This window comes from Centruroides vittatus, unplaced genomic scaffold (genome assembly GCF_030686945.1).
Source record: "Centruroides vittatus isolate TY-2023 unplaced genomic scaffold, ASM3068694v2 scaffold_149, whole genome shotgun sequence".
Taxonomy (NCBI): Eukaryota; Metazoa; Arthropoda; class Arachnida; order Scorpiones; family Buthidae; genus Centruroides; species Centruroides vittatus.
In genome coordinates, this window is record NW_027122681.1 from 34,827 (window position 1) to 49,139 (window position 14,313).

Consider the following 14,313-nt stretch of genomic DNA (forward strand, 5'->3'; position numbering starts at 1 on the left):
AATAACAATAATAATCAATAATAAACACAGATTTTGTTTACATCTGATATGAAATAAAATCTGTATTATTCTTGGTTTGTGTAAGTAAATAAGTCTTATCTTAGTTGTTAAAGCACATGACAGTGCATTTCTAATTTCTTGTGATGACTGATCATATTCCTCTACTACTGTGGAAGCAGAATTGACAGTAGTCTCATGTTGCAACTCATTTAGCCAATCATCATGTACTGTACCTAGTATGTTATCATTTAGTTCTTTGCATATGTTATGTATAGGGAATTTGATCCTGGCCCTTATTTCTAATCCCGGGATTTCGGGATTACACTTAGTCAATCCCGGGATCCCAGGATTATTTTGGTATTGAGGTTTAATAAAAAAAATAAAGAATAAGAAATCTTACAGAAATCAGCTCTTTAATCAACAAATCAAAATTTAGACAAAAATCAATGTATTTTATGGTATACACCTAGTTAATCTAATCACTCTAACTAATCAGACTGAGTCAAACTAACCAGAGTTAAAATCATTCAGTCTTCATGTTAAAGTTATTCTTTTTCAAGCATCAGTGAGATCTCTTTAAACTTACATAAATTGAAAAAAACCTTTATATAACAAACTATGTAAATAAACATTGAAAATTAACAAAAATCTCTCTTAACATCGACTAAATAGACGACTTTCATGTAACAACCTAGTAAGTAGGTAGTAAACTAAGTTTCTTAGTAAAAAGTATTTAAAAATAGGAACATTCTAATTTGAATTGCGAAAACATGATCTGAGAAACAAAGCATCCAGTGTCTCATCACCAAGTCTGCTTCTCAATTTGTTGCACATATATATATGCTGATATATGCTGTTGTGCATATACGTGTATATATGTGTGACAGAGCTGTGGACTGTACATCAATGCTAGATAACAAAACACACCTGACACGTGTTATAACTTTGTTTAATCAACTACAGAGTGTATTCAATCCTTAAAAGTTCTAAATTTTAATATAGATGAGTTCTTGAGCATATTATTTATGTTCATTATTTAATTTAAATTGGATGCAAAAACCAGAGGCTGGTGGGAGCACTCACTTAAGGGTGATGATATTCCTCCATTGAATGACTTAGAATTTTTGAAGGGTCATGTTAGAACTCTACAGCCAACCAAAAGTGCTCTCGACTGCACCAGAAATCGATTGGTGCCCGCGAAAATTCAAAAATACAAAAATGAAGTATATTACCAGGTAACCCAGTGAGAACTGCTTGCGTAACATATTAGTTCAAAATACAAAAAGTTTTATATTAAAATGATAGGCAAGCAATTCTGTTAAGAGCACTGGCACTGAAACATTTTGCTTCATGCAGTCTATTTTGTAACTTTTTTAATATGATGTCAATCCTGAAAATCTCGGGATCAGGAAAACTTAATCCCGAAAATTTTGGGACTAAAAAGTGATCGGGATCCCGGGATCAAATCCTCTAGTTATGTAGAATGCAACAAGCCCAAACTAGTAATGATACATTATTTAGGTTTACAGTCCATTTCAAATTATAAACACACCTAATTCTTTTCAATAACAAAAATATTAACAATAGTAATGTATTTATACATTAGTATGTTGTTTACATCAATTTAAACATTTTCTGAAATTTTTACAGCTATCTGACAATTACAAAAAAATTATCACATATTTTCAATTTTTGTTTCAAAAGTGTAAACACAGGTGAATAAAATTAGTATGATAATTTTTTTATTAATTATTTGTTTAATTAGTTGTTACCAGATGGTAGTATCATTCAATTAGTATAGTATTACAAACATGATGCCAATTTTGGCACTTTTTGAGACAGTTTTAGAAGTTTTGGATGATAAAGATCCAATTTTAAAAAGAAAATTTAATTAAGTGAAAAACAGACATTGCTTATTTAAGAGATTTGTTCACTAAATTGAACAAGGTTAATTTGCAGTTACAAGGTGACAGTCTAAATTTGATAAAAACAAAGTCCATCATTTCAGCTTTTCTTGTCAGAATTAAACTAATGAAGCAAAATATTGGATGGCGCGAGTTTTCCCAGTTTCCCAATTTGTCACAGACAAACTGCCAGGATGATGATGTTTCAACCCACATACAACATTTAAATATGCTTCACACAGACTCTGAAACTAGGTTTGAGGATGTTTTGACTATGGAAATATACCACAGTGGATTATCAATCCATACGGTGACATTAAAGAAATGGATGTCATATTACAAGAAGAACTGATCCGAATAAGCAGTAACAAAAACTTAAGGTACAGTTCAAAAAGGGATATCAGCAATTTTGGCTTCAGAGAGACATACCTATTACTTATCCTGCATTATGGACTATTGCGAGAAAGTTTTTGATAGCTTTTCCATCTTCATACCTCACGGAAGGGGGTTTCAGCATAGTTGCCAATCTTCTTACAAAAAAAAAAAAAAAAAAAAAACAGATTAGAAATTACCGATCGAGGAGATTTGAGGTTAAACCTAACTAAATTGAAGCCAAATATTGAAAATTTGCTATTAAAGCACCAGGCTCATCCCTCCCATTAAAAGCATTTATTTTTTTGTATAGTTATTTTATGTTTTATTTTAGTTATTTTACTAGATTTGCATTTTGTGTCGTTTTAATTAATAAATGTATAAAACCTAACATGTGTTTGTTTTTTAACTATTTCACTCTACAGTTAAACCTATCAAAGTGAATAGTACTGTGTCAGCTGTCAAAAACACATTTGAAGTTGATGAATTTGTAACAATTCAATATTAGAAAGGTGGAGGACCACCCAAAACAAAAAAAATTAGCACGTGGTCTATGAGACAAAAAAGTTTGGGGACCTCTGGTCTAAAAGAATACCTATAGACCAGGAGCGGCCAACCCCGTGCCCGTAAGCGATTTATTATGCACACACGACGCAATTCCCGATAAATTAAAATATTTTTTTTATTTTATTTCCAATCAATTTCATGATCCAGCTTTTAAACAAAATTTTCTTGAAAGTACTTACTTATTTATTAATTGAAAATTTCAAGTAATTATTTATTGGCATATTAAATAACTTTGTACAGATGACAGTTTAAGAGTAGCAGTAGGGTAGATGTACCAGTTTTGGCCAGAAAACAAATTTAACTTAAAAATATAATCACCACATATTCAAATCTGTCCAATGAAAAAAACTTTTATTGTTAACTGTGTGAACAGTTAACAATAACAGTTTGTTTCATTTGTGATTATATTTTTAAGTTAAATTTGTTTTCTGGCCAGAACTGGTACTACACTGGCCAAAACTGGTACATCTACCCTATCAAATTATTCTCCTGATTTTGAAAAATTATGTCAAGAAATACAGTCTCAACCTTCTCATTAACAAATAATAATTTTTCATGTATTATGTAATAAATGTCATTCAATAAAATTATTATTACAAATTTTTATTATCATCTTAACCTATAAAATAAAATCAAAAAGAATCAAAATTAAAAATGACAAAAATTAAATGAAAAAAATCTTAAGTATAATTAATAATTTAAAAAATTAAAAATAACTTTAACAATAAACATGTATGATGTCATTACATATTGTTGTACCCGCAACGTTCATGAAAATTTTTTATTGCGCCCTTGCTTCCAGAAAGGTTGGCCACCACTGCTATAGACAAGTCTTCTTTTGGGGAAGGATTGGCTAGGGTGGAAAATGTATATATTGCTCAAGAGAGCTAAATTTGGAATAGTGTGTTTCTTCCTTTGTGAAACCAAAATGAGATATGTTTATAATTTTGCAATGTACACAGGGAAGGAAACGATTTCCTATAACCCTGACTGATGTTGATCCATCAAAAAAATGCCACTCAACGAATATTGTCCTCTCCCTTATGGAAGATCTGATAGCTAAAGGTTATCATTTGAAAGTGGACAATTATAGTAGTGTATATTTGTTTGAGTATTTGGTATGTCATTCAACCGACATTATTGGAACTGTAAGAAAAACAAGGAGAGAGTTGCCAAAGAACATCACACTGAATAAATTGAAAAAAGGAGAGACATCAGTCAGGTACAAGGATAAACTGATGCTGTTGAAGTGGAAAGACACCAAAGATGTCTTAGTAATGAGTTAAACATATGACGATTCTATGTGAACTAAAAAAACACAAAAAGGTACTAATAAACAAAAACCGACAGTGTGCATTCAGTACAAATATCATATGGCAGAGTGTAGATCTAATGGATCAAGTTATATCAACCACATCCAGTATACGCACTCATCTAAGGAAGTATTATAAAAAAAATATTTTTGAGATTTTTGGATTTATGTATACTCAATGCACACATTATACACAAAAAGTTAGGTGGAAATTCAACCTTAAAAACAGGGCCGGCCATCGGGGGGGTGCGGCGGATGCTACGCACCGGGGCCCCGCGATTGAGGGGGCCCCAACATTATCAAGAATGCACACGAAAACTTGACAATATTCCTATCGTTATCAGTATGACGAAAAGTACATTTTATCGTAAACATTATTATTGTAGATCTCTGAATTTCGACAATCTTTAAACTAATTCTCGATGATGCGAATGTTTAGTTTTTGTTATTTGATTCGGGGAACTCCCGAGGATCCCCACCTAAATTCGACTTTTTAAAAAAAATTTCAAAACCATATAGCCCGCGTTAAGAAATGAAAATAATACTGTGGCCGTCGGCCATATAAAATTATACGATTTATGTATTCGTTTGTCATAAAAATTTGTCTTTCCACTTTTTTCCCGATACTACAAATATTCGAGTAGAAAGTAACCGGTTTCGACTTATTTCTACTTAAGAAGTAGTTAAATAATTAAGCGATTAGGGAATTGGGGACATAAACAAAACCCCGATGAAAGAGCCGGAATATTACTTAAACAAAAGCTTAACCGAACCAATATACAGCCGAGTATAGTGGGGACTGATTTCTTCGAAATATTGTATTAGATGTAATAAAGACAAATTTTTCCAATTCGACGAGAGTGACCGAAAAGTTGTAAATTTTGGAAATTTCCGTGGACAACACCTGGTCCTAAAACGAATTAGTTAGAAAACAAATGACTTTTAAGTTTAACATATTTAGATTTTTACGGCTATGGTGAGAAACGTTTAAAATTTACAACAGCCCTGTCGCGTCCTTTGAGATATACTAGTGATGCGACAAAAGAGGTATTTGACATTGACCGGTATCAGCACCCTGGGGATTTGGCAGTCCTCTGCAACCGTCTTCGATTCCATCCATTAGCCACTGGTAGGGAGCTATTTGACTAAGTACATTGTTTTAAAATTTTAAAAGTAAAGAATATTTTATATCTTTATGTACTGTACGTTTCTTTGCAAAGCTATATTTAATTATAATTTTCTTTAAAAGTATATTCATATAATTGAAGAATATTTTGTATGTACCAGTACATCCACCACATATTTTATTTCACCGAGTAAGTTTTTATTATTTTACTTTTAATTGTAGCCCTTATATCGTGGCTAGCGATTCGGAATGTAATCGTGATATTAAAAATGCATTTAGAGAAGTCTACGGTTTTTACTGGCTTATCGAATAAACGATACGAATGGAGCCTAGACCATCACTGACGCGCAATTGACTGATTGCCCCTGGATGTCGGCTTCTTACAGAAACACAGCTTCCCTATCATCAAATGTCACGGCACGCCCCTGGTATATAATCGTAGTTTTAATGTTTCTTTTATAATTTCTTCTATCTTTTTTTGTCTGTCTTATTTCTGGAACTTTCGGTCTGACTACAGCCTACAGGTGGGTCCTATTGACAAAGCCGGCGCTTCCTTTGTTTTCCCTCTGTAAGGTGTTGACCTTACAAGTGGTATTACCCGACCGCACGTGGGTCCAATTGACAAGGTCGCGCTTCTTTTGTTCCCACTCTGCTAAAAGATCAATACTTTACAAGGAGCCTCCGAGAAGTTGTGAGAGTTCGAGTTCAGCACGAGAAAGAAAGACGTGTCATACTACAAAACGTTTAATTATTGTTACATCTAATCATGTCCATGCCAAGGAAATATCCCTCTGGGTGTCAAAAAAGAAAATTAGCAGAAAAGAAAAAAGTAGAAAAGCTAAATTTCAAGAAATCACAAGTAGATCTGTTTTCTTGGCTACGAAGTAATTCCAGCAATGAAATTGTTTCGACTTCAGAAGTTACAGTTCAAGCTTCAACTGGAGAAGAAAGTTCCGCACAAACTACACAGTCTTGCAATGAAAATGTTGAAACTGTGAAATTCGTTGAAGAACCGCATGTTTATACAAATATGATCGAATCAGAAAATAACGTCGAAAATGACAATAACGAATATGATCAAATGAACATAAGTGATCCAGATTTATGGCCAAGTATTATAACTGATAAGTTTCGAATGTTTTGTGTTAAAACCGGACCTGTACAACACAAAGGAGTTTTTGCTAAGAATGATGAAGGTAGGTCATTTTCCACTACGTACTACTTTAAAAAAATGCCAAATGGTGAAACCCAGCTTCGCAGCTGGTTAATTTATTCAAAAACGCAAGACTCGGTATTTTGTTTTTGTTGTATACTATTTTCTAAAAGAAGAGGAAATGAACAATCTACACGGTTTATAGGTGGCTATAGTAACTGGAGAAAGCTGTCAACTGTAATTCAAGATCATGAGCGTTCTATTTGTCACTTTAATTCGTTTATTGCTTGGAAAGAATTACTAAAACGACTAAATTTATGTTCGACTATTGATGAAACTAATCAAGTTAATATAAATAAGGAAACGGAACGACTTAAATTACTATTTCAAAGAATTGTAGATGTGATTCTATTTTTAGCATGTAATAATCTTCCACTTCGAGGAACCCATGAAATAATAGGAACGCCTAATAATGGAAATTTTTTAAGTTTAATCGAATTTTTAAGTAAATACGACTCTGTGTTAATGGATCATATAAACAGAATAAAAAATTCGAAAAATAGAATTGTGCATCATTTAGCACATAGATCACAAGAACAAATTATTTCTGCGTTAGGAGATGAAGTCCTTAACAAAATTAAAAACGATATAAAAGCAGCCACATACTATAGTGTCCAAATGGATTGTACTCCTGATATTTCCCATAAGGAACAAACTTCAGTTATTATTAGGTATGTAAATTTTGAAAAGAAAAGATTAATTATAAATGAGTCATTTATAAGGTTTATTGAAGCAACTGATGTGACTGGAGAAGGACTAGCAAAAACTCTATTGAAAACATTAAGTGAGCTTGATTTAGATATTATGAATTGCAGAGGGCAGGGATACGACAACGGTAGCAACATGAAAGGGAAATATAAAGGTGTACAATCTAGAATAATTGCTCTAAACCCTCATGCAATATATGTGCCTTGCCTATCACACTCTTTTAATTTATTAATTTGTGATGCCGCTTCCAGCAGTATATATTGTAAAAATTTTTTTGGGATATTGCAACGTTTATATTGCTTATTTTCTGCATCTACAAAGAGATGGGAAATTCTACAAAAACATTTAAACATTACTCTTAAACCATTATGTGACACTCGTTGGGAAGCCAAAATAGATTCGGTTAAAGCAGTGTATACACAGTTTGAACAAACTTGTAATGCCCTAGAAGAATTTATTTATGTAAGTAACGATAATACAGCGGTATCCGAAGCTAAAAGTCTATTGGATTCAATACAAGAAATGCCATTTATTTTATGTTTAGTAGTATGGTTTGCAATGTTGTCTAAAATCAACGCAATCAATATACTATTTCAAGCAAAAACAATTATTCTTGAGTCGGCTTTTAATTTAGTCAATAAAATTAAAACTGAAATCCAAAATTTAAGAACAAAATTTAACACATTTTTAGACGAAGCAAAAGTGCTAGCACGTAATTTAAATATTTCAGAACATTTTCCTGAAAAACGAATACGAAAAAGAAAAAGGTTATATTCCGAAATAGCAGAAGATGAAGTTATAGAAAACCCGGTAGAGGAATTTAGATGTTATTTTTTTAACACTCTAATTGATACGGTTATTGTACAAATAGAAGATAGATTTAAAAGTATACCAAATATTATTTCTGATTTCAAATTAATCACTGATATGAAAACCTTAGAAAAACATGAATTAGAAAAATGTTCCAAAAACTTTGTAAATTTTTATAACAAAGATGTAGATGAAAACCTAATCCAGGAAATTGGTTTGCTACGGGATTTGATTTTGAATGAAAGGGATGTAAATAACGCACAAGATATATTGCAATACATACTAAATAATAATTATAATGAGTTATTTCTAAATGTATTAACTGTATTAAAACTTTTCTTTACGTTGCCAGTTACTATAGCAAGTGCTGAGCGCTCTTTCAGCAAATTAAAATTAATAAAGAATTATCTTCGATCCAGCATGTGTGCAGAACGCTTAAATGCACTTGCTATATTAAGCATCGAAAAAGAAATTGCAAAAAATTGTAATTTTTCTGAAGTAATTAATGTATTAGCAAGAACAAAATCACGCTTTAAATAAACATGCATTAATATATGTTCGTGTTTGTAAATTTTTTTATTTTAGAAAAACATTTGGGCCCAAATAGTTTCTTGCACCCGGGCCCCTTTATCGAGAAGGCCGGCCCTGCTTAAAAAATTTCAATCTATAATTGATAGATAATATTTTCTCAGAATATGGTGAAAGCACAGTCACAGCATCAGGAGATCACTTAATAGGAGAAACCGAGATTATAGGAAATAGAAATGAAAGAAACAATTGCGTTGTATGTTCTACAAAAAAAAGGACACAAATAAAATACTTCTATAAGCAGTCAAATGTTTTTTTGTGTCCTGCAAATTGTTTCAAAATCTATCACACAAAACTAAACTGTGTGTGATAAAGATCACTGTATATTCTATAAATTTGTAAATATTATAAATATTTGTTTAAATTTTTCGTATTTTTCGTATATATTTTTTTATAATATTTTATCTCTCCATTATTTGCGAAAAATACAAAAAAAAAAATAAATTATTGTAAACGCTGTTTTTTTAAAAATAAAAACAAAGCACAACAAACTAATCTACTATTTCCATTGTTACCTGTACATAATATTTCTGTAAGAAACTAAAAAATAACTTCAAGTAGAAAAATAAAAATAAGGTGTTGTATATTCTGCAACCATGTCTTCTTTTCTTTGAATGATTTGTTATCACTACTAGGTGCTTATACAGAATTTCCAAGTGTCTGTATAAGCACCTAGTAGTGGTTGCTAGGGTTTGGGTCCCGGGATGTCTCGTGTCTCGAAGTCCTGGGTCTTTTTCTTAATTTAATTGTCTCGGGTCCTGGGACTTTCAAGTCAAAACTCGAGACACGCTTATCGAAATTGTATTGTAATAATTTTATTTTCAAAAGGTTAGCCGAGCAATGCTTCTTTTGTTCTCCCTCCTGCTTACAAATAAACAACACAGGTGGGGGTAATTTACAAGGCCATGTGACTTTTAACCTTACTCTGTTAAGAGACAATCTTTACAAATGCGTTTGCTGCCATATTGTTATTTTGTGATGTTTGTTTATGACAGTGTTTCCCGAAGTGTGGTGCGTGTACCCCCAGGGGTACGGGAAGAGTTTAGTGGGGGTACGCGCTGCATCATGCTTTGGCTGCACCTGGTGCAACAAGCAGTTTACTTTTTTTCGATTACAAACATAGAAAAATAATAAAAAACTTCGTTACTTCTTAGTGGTTTCGCCAGGTGCTGTGATTCTGTGCATTCCTCCACTCTATGGCCCAGACAACAGTGTCACACAAAACCCTCCAGTATCTACACATTGAACTGTTATAGCACGCACGTGTGTATTTTTAGCTTTTGTGCGATTTTTCTATTAGGAAAGGTTTGTTATGTGCTTTAGTGTTAATTAATAAAATGCTAAAAATGCTGAATAAAGCAATTTTTCTGTAGATAGTTACTACAACTAACAATTCTTAGCAGAGACTTACTTCGACAGTGCTTCTAGAAAGACAAAAATGAGACCTAAAGTCCATATCGCCATATCTAGGAACGATAATTTCCACATAGCCTTCTATTTTGGCTTTTTTTTATTTTTCAATTGCAGCAGCATATAGAATGGAATATCCTCGTTATCTTTTGTTTTTGATTTAAAAAACATCTCATAATCCCCTCTACTCTCAGAAATACTATTTAACAAAATAGTCACAATCGCCACCTTCTCATTACTTAAGTCAGCCATCTTGAAAAGCAGCCTCTCAACACTACACTCAACGCAAGCATTTCTTTTTTCTACAAAACGTGACGTCAGATCGTTCAACGGAGGGACTCGACAGAAAATTCACAGTTGAGTCAACTGTCGAATTTAGAAAATGGATAAGATATCCATTCAACATTAATACAACATCCATGCCAGAAGGTTTGTCGCATGCAGAAGAACAACAATTGTTGGAATTAGCTTCAGACGGATTCTTGAAAAATAAACATAAGGAGTGTACTTAACATCATTCTGGTTACAAATGCAACATGTGTATCCAGTTTTAACAGAAAAAGTCCTGAAATACATCTTGCCTTTTCGAACTTCATATCTATGTAAGTTGCTTTTTCAGCATTTGTAGACATTAAGTCGAAAAAAAGGAACAGACTTTTGGATGTGGAACCACATCTCAGATTAAAATTAACAACCAGGGAACCAAATTATGATGATCTGTCGTCACAACATAAACAATTTCATCCTTCTCACAGATCCTAATAAATGTTATTTATAATATAACATATTTTATTATGAATAAATTTAATTTTTCATTTATTATTATTTTGTTAATGTACTAAAAAAGGAAAAAATAAATATATTTTGATTGTTATTAAAGTATATACAATTTTTTTTTTTGATGAGGGGTCTCAGCATTACGAAAATTATAGAAGGGGTACACAGATGTTGAAAGTTTGGGAAACACTGTCTTAGAGCCAAAATAATTCATTTTCATGTTACTTGTATAGTACATTCCTTCGTTAGATGGAAGAACACGAAGACCGAACGACACGACAAGAACACGAAAACCAGTGTCGCTACAGTTGCTACAGTATAGTCTCTGTATTTTGATAAAAAGAATAATTTGTTTCCAAATTATTCTTTATCCATTTTGATTACTGAAACTATTACCAATTAATTAATGACAAGTCTATGCATTAGGAATATTCAGATAGTATGGGGGGCACTCAATTGACAAGACTGATAAGGTGGAGAAAAAAGTCAAAGTTATTTTTTCTATAATTTATCTTAAGAAGATATTTATTTCTGCGAGTCATAATGATTAGTTATAAACTAATCCTTTTGTTACTATTAATATCCGGCACAGAATCTAACTCAGGACCTCTACAGAAAACATGTACAAAAAGAGGCAGACCACCTATCAACCGTTCAAATCAACTATCTAGCGGTATAAAACCATCTGGATTGGAAACAAATCTTATAACTGATTATACGGAAAGCAGAAGAACAGTTTCTTCAACTCCTTCAGGTGAGAATTCTAATATTAGTAGTTTAACAGAAACCATTAATCCTGAAACATCCGACAGAGTTATGGCCAAGAATAGTTAATCTTTTCGAAACAAGTAACCAAAAGATAGATACCCAATTTGCGCTTATTCGGGATGAAATTAATAATATTTACACAAAAATTATTGATTTTAAAAAACAACTACAAGAGGTGAATGATAAATATAAAGAAATGGAACTGGAATTGACTAAACTGTGTAGTTATAAAGAACAAATGCAATTTAGATTCGATGCTATGACTAACGTTATTAATTATAATAAATTAATTATCTATGATTTTACAAATACTATGATAGACAAGAATCATAAAGAACTTCTGGATTTCCTTACATTTGTTTTAAAAATACAATGTATTGATAAAGAAGATATAAAATCTATTCATAATATACCCAATCCTAGTATCAATATCAAATGTGTAACTCTGAAGTCAGAACAAATTCGTAATAATATACTGATGAACTATAATAGGTTAAAACAAAATAAATTACTAGGAGATTGGCAGAACGTTAATCTGGCTGCGGATTTGGTTAAGGATTCACGTTTAAGAAGGAAAATGCTTCTACCACATTATATTAATCTAAGAAAAAGTGGATTTCAAATTAAATTAAGAGATGACTATAGAGGGGGTGCAGTCACGTGATATAACGTCATCGCTCCGCCCAACAAAATTATCATCGCCATATTGATTGATCACTTTATTACGTCAACGTGAAAGAAAGGAATTTTACTGGCTTTGCAGCCGATTTAAAAGGTAATGATTTGATAAAATATAGAGAAAACTTCTTTTATTGAATTGGATCCATAAGAAACGAAACAAACAGATTTTTCATCCAACGATTTAACCATGTGACCAACTACAGAACATAGAGACAGTAAATTATTTGGAAACTCCTTCACACAAAAACTCCTGATCAGCCAATTCCAGAATGTATTAGTCTTAAATAGCTATTTATGTTATGATGGTCTTGATAGATATTTGTATTTATACTGTATGGGTGTATGTAAGCTAATGAGTTTTTGTGCCCGAAATGCATTCTACTAAAAATTTGATTGTGGTTAAAGGCTAATTTTTAGCCTTTAAATTATACCAAAATAGACCAAAAAAAGTTTAGTCTATTTTGCTCCAGTCAGTCCCTTATGTAATAAGCTTTCCAATTTATTATAGCCACATTTATTAGGCTAATTAATTTAATCGTAATAATAAATAGTTAGAGACTTGCACAACACAAAACCACAGTGACAAAAGAAAAAATTTAATGGTAATTATAAATGCAACTTAACTTGAAATGTGACTAAATATAAAATTACATTCATCTTTATATTACCGCAGTTATGTTGTCAGTAATGGAAAGTCTCACACGAAGATACGTACTGTACCTGTACCTTTCCTACAAGCAAAATTAAATCATTATGAATAAAATATCACGACGAATAAATCCGCTTGTCAAATAATTATGAGCATTGAGTAGAGGATTTGATCCCGGGATCCTGACCACTTTTAGTCCCGAAATTTTCGAGATTGACATAATTTTAAAAAAGTTACAAATTAGACTGTATGAAGCAAAACGTTCAGTGCGAGTGCTCTTAACAGAATTGCTTGCCTATCATCTTAATCTCATTTAGTCACAAATAAATTATCATCAAATGCACGTATTAAGGCAAACAACAACGTTTGCCTAAATATGCGATAAATGGAAATCAAAACTAAAACATTGTAATGAGCATGACCGAAAAAAGTTTATTTTTTATGATTCAGAATGTGCTAATATTCGTTAAAAGTAACACTTTACATAATATAAAATAACTACATTTATAATTATTGCTAAGTGACCTGTATTTCATTGATGTTTTTATAACTCAGCTCATCTTTGACTGCGTGACTTATCAATACCCAACTCGTACCACCTTATATAAGCAGCCTTGTTTAAAAGAATCTAACTAACGTTTTCGATCGTGTTTAACGACCTTCTTCAGGTTAGAACATCGAAAAAATCGAACATAAGAACGTTTAACAGTAACGGCCGCTCATTTGGAACGTTTTAAGAAGAACATTTAAATAGGATGGCATGCGCCATCTCTACGTCGATGAGTATTAAATAATACGATACAGGAGAATAATGTAAAGATAGATAACAAACAGTGAACAATAACTAACTTTTGTGAACAATAACTAGTGAACTTTTTATAAATAACTAGAAACTATTTTCTGCCAACGAGTGAGATGCAATGCGGTTTTTAATTAATAAATGTAGGATTAAACCAATAAACAAAGGAAAGTGTGCCTAAATTTGTTTACAGTAGGTACCAACTTACGATAAATAGACAGTAGATCTACAATGACAGTACGAACTATACACGGTTCACAAAAATTATTTCAATAGCGAAAAGAATCCTTCGCTCGCGCAAATAGGACGATCTAGGTTTTTGAAGAAGTAAAAAATGAATGAAAGCCTCGTATTACATGTGAGTAAATACGGTAAATTATTTGGTAAAAATACTCAAAATTAGAAAAAGTACTTTTGTAATTCCATCCATCGTAAATAGAGCGAACGAATGTCTCTATTTTCATGGTTCATGTTTGGACACTTTTCTGAACGACGAGATTCATCTACCAAGAAGAACCAATTATATTGAAAATTGTCATTCGAGCAAATGTAAATACGTACTTTCTCCGATTCAAAGGTTACAGAGTTTATTAAATATACTGGAATTTCCTGTTTAATTAAATCGGAAT

The 14,313-nt window shown here is 31.9% G+C and overlaps 1 long non-coding RNA gene across 1 annotated transcript; it reads left to right on the forward strand.

The window, feature by feature from the left end:
* The first annotated feature begins 4,387 nt into the window (after nt 1–4,387).
* On the forward strand, nt 4,388–5,727 carry LOC136987326 (uncharacterized). The gene is made up of 2 exons (XR_010882607.1): nt 4,388–5,328; nt 5,405–5,727. It is a non-coding gene; the product is annotated as an uncharacterized lncRNA (long non-coding RNA).
* Nucleotides 5,728–14,313: the final 8,586 nt, after the last annotated feature.